Source organism: Lathyrus oleraceus, chromosome 2 (assembly GCF_024323335.1).
Source record: "Lathyrus oleraceus cultivar Zhongwan6 chromosome 2, CAAS_Psat_ZW6_1.0, whole genome shotgun sequence".
Taxonomy (NCBI): Eukaryota; Viridiplantae; Streptophyta; class Magnoliopsida; order Fabales; family Fabaceae; genus Lathyrus; species Lathyrus oleraceus.
In genome coordinates, this window is record NC_066580.1 from 44786480 (window position 1) to 44790217 (window position 3738).

Below are 3738 nucleotides of genomic sequence, written 5' to 3' on the forward strand. Positions count from 1 at the left end.
ACCTATGGCCTAACCAAAGCTCAATTGAAATTGAAGCCTCTGGCGTAATCGACTTCGCCCGAGTAACATTTAATAAAACCTCTGGCCTAACTGAAGCCCAAGAAAAATTGAAGCCTCTAGCATAATCGATTCGGCTGGGTAACGTTTAATAAAACCTCTAGCCTAACTGAAGCCCAAGAAAAATTGAAGTCTTTGGCATAATTGCCTTCGGCCAAGTAACATTTAATAAAACCTCTGGCCTAACTGAAGCCCAGTGAAATTTAAGTCTCTAGAAGAATCGGCTTTGGTCGGGTAACATTTAATAAAACCTCTGGCCTAGCTGAAGCCCAAGAAAAACTGAAGCCTCTTGCATAATCGGCTTTGTCCGGGTAGCATTTAATAAAGCCTTTGGCATAACTGAATTCCGTGCAAAATTGAAGCCTATGGCATAATCCGCTTTGGTAATAAAATCATCGACCTAAGAGGAATCCAAGTAACTCGGGGCTTCTAACATATCGGCTGCGACCAGATAATGTTTACTGGGAGCCTTTGTTCTTCATTTAAACGTCAAACCCACGGGGCTCTGAACGTCGTGTAAAACTAGCACACCTATGAATTTAAACGGTGTGATCAATTTATCAAAGGTAAAGCATCTGACTTATCTTAATCTTCCAGATTAGATGGTCAGGATAAGACAATTACGCCGACCTACAAGGTCGGCCCTAAATCCGTAACACAAATAATAGTAAGTGAAATCAAAAGGAACGCACAAAAGAGAAAATAAATAAAGTCATTGCAAAACCTTTAAAAGGCTCAATTGTTCAGTAGTAAAGCAAAATATTATTCAAAAAAGGGTACAAGGTGCACATCACCACTGATGGCCAACAAAAAACTTAAAGTAAACTCAAATATCATGCTCGTCTTCCTAAGCCTCTGATGTCGGAATATCATCCCTCACGCCTCTCGAGCCTTATGCTTCAGGTGAGGCTTCGTCCATGTTGACTAGCTATCCATCCACCACATTTTTAAAGAAATTCATCTTCGACACATCCAAGTCTGGTGCGATGCATAAAGCTTGGGCTTTGGCCATCTCAAAAGTTTTGTCAGCGGCCGAAAGTAAGTCCATCTGAGCGTTTTGAAGCGATTTCTTAAAAGTCTCATTGAGATTTCGAGACTATTCTGCTTCTTGAGTTAGGAAAACTTTAGCCACTTCTATTCCAAGCACCTGGTTTCTACAATCTCCTTCAGCTTAGTTATTTTCAGTAAACGAGATTCTGACATCTCATTTTTCTTCTTCATCTCTAAGAGTTTCTTGGTCTATTCCTCTACATGGGTAGTTTAGGCCTTCAAGTCATCCCTTGATTGGTTCAACCCTTTGTTGAGGCGAATCTCGTTCTGCTCATACGCATCATTGTTGGTTATGGTAAAGCAACAAACAAAAGTAAGTATTTTGTTTTATCATCTCCACTAGGATTAGTGCGACATCAAATCTCGTTCAACGATATCTATATTTTTAAGCTTGGTGTTTTAGAGGGTGTTTGAAAGTACAACAAATAAATAAATAAAATAAAATATCTGAGAGACAAGAGAACTTGTCATGATTGGAATTCATTCACCGATCAAATATGCAAATCTACCAATCAGTTGTACATAACCTAAAACATTCATCAATATCACCATGTACCGCTCACATTAGTATTCATGTCTAAAGCGCTGGCGAGAGTTCTACCATATTGTTTAATCGACGATCTCTTAGCCTATTAAACAATATAGAGCATTAAGAATCGATACCCACGGTGAATTTTAGATCTAAATCTATTTCTAGAGTTTAGAATCTAACATATGTTTATCTTAGATCAAGATCTGAAGAGTATTTCACAATAGCGGTTCATATTAATATGTAAAACAAGTAAACAGAGATGGCATCAATATAGATTCATACAATATATCGTATACAACACCATGATAAAAAACTACATATTTTTATAGTAAATTTACATATAATCCCTAATAAGAAATAGATTATAAGGAGAAGAATGAAGATGAACAAGCATCCATCATGATATCCCAGCGATAGAAGCAAACCCAACTCTGGATTTTCAAGATGCACCTTCACTTGTTGTTTTCTAAGCCTCTATATCTAAAGAATGGTATTGATCAACATAGGTATAAAAGGTCTCAAGTAGATAACTAAAAAATCTATGAATAAATGTATTTATAGTAACTTAAAAAGTAGAATTGCACTAAGCTCAAGCAGAGCTCGCTTAGCGCGCTCATTATCAAAATAGCAAACAACCATAACTCGCGCTAAGCGCGACAAGGGGAACTACGACTGCTAAACACCTTTGCATGGGCCACTCCAAGCACACTATGACCCTGCTAAACCCAAGCAGGAACTTGATTTCCTTCAAAAATTTCATCTTTAAGCTTTGCTTTTGCCTATCAAGTGTCCAATGCTTCAACCATGCAAGGAAACCTACAAAAAGAAATGAAATTGCTCAAACTAAAAGATATTTACATGAATAAGAAAACTACACTATATTTACATACAAGTTGAGGTTTTTACATGTAAATCCAATTAATTAAGCTAATAAGTGCCTCAAAACTACACATATAATTAACATAATTTGACACTTATCAAACACTTCCCAACTTAAAACTTTGTTTATCCTCAAACAAGAATCTAACAAACCTAAAGAAATAAGAACAACCTCCAAGAGTTCATGATCAAACAAGTTTTGAGAAAAAAAGACAAATGTATGGTTCGAATTTTCAAAAGTATAATCAAAGAGATGCTTACCAGTATAGTACTGCGATACCATAATAATGAAATAAACTCTAAGCACAAAACACATGTAAAAATTTCTAAAGCAATACATTATCAAAGATGAATCACACCTAATACACAACTTCATCAATGGATGAAGAATAAACATGAGAGACTTTACGCGCACCCAGCAATCTTGGTAACATCTTGATCAACTTACGCATTCATCCAAAACTCATATTGAAAGCATAAAATCACATATCTCAAAGGACTTTCAAGGTTTGTATTGTGTCGTGGTTAACAAAGAAGGTTCTTATCTCAAGGTAATTGAAACAAAAATTGTGTAAAGCATTCACAACTTCATTCACCTTTTTCTCTTTGCTCAATTGTTACACCCTTGAAAACAATTTATTAGCACAAAATGTTTGTTATTTTTATTCTTTTTCAAGGCTTTTTCTTTTTTCTTTTCTTTTCTTTTTCCAATTTTTTTTCTTTTTCTTTCGCAACCTCTTAACAACCCACCTTTTTCTTCCCAACATGAATACAACCAATCATTGTAATGTGAATGCTCCCAAACCTTCTAAGATAAGGGTAAAAATATAAACCCCAATTTATAGTTGACAGATCAAGAAAAAAATTCAGAATCAAGTCTAACATCAATGATGAACTACTCTTTGCGTCCAAAGGAAAAATCCCACGGTTCAAAACTTGATATAGATCCTGATATTGTGGCTCAAAGGGGTTAAATAAATTCTTGCTCACTCACAAGGTAGGCTACATTTTGGTTAAGTGGTTATGCTGACAATCAAACAGAACGTCTTGATCATTTTTATGCTTTCATATAATTCAACACAAATGCAAAATTAAACATAAGTGAAATGAGTTAAAACAAGAATTGTTGGTCTCTCGTGCATATAGTGAACAATGGAGATTTTTCTCACATTTGGCTAGGATCTAAAGTGATTCAAACATGAATAAGTATTGCAAAAGAA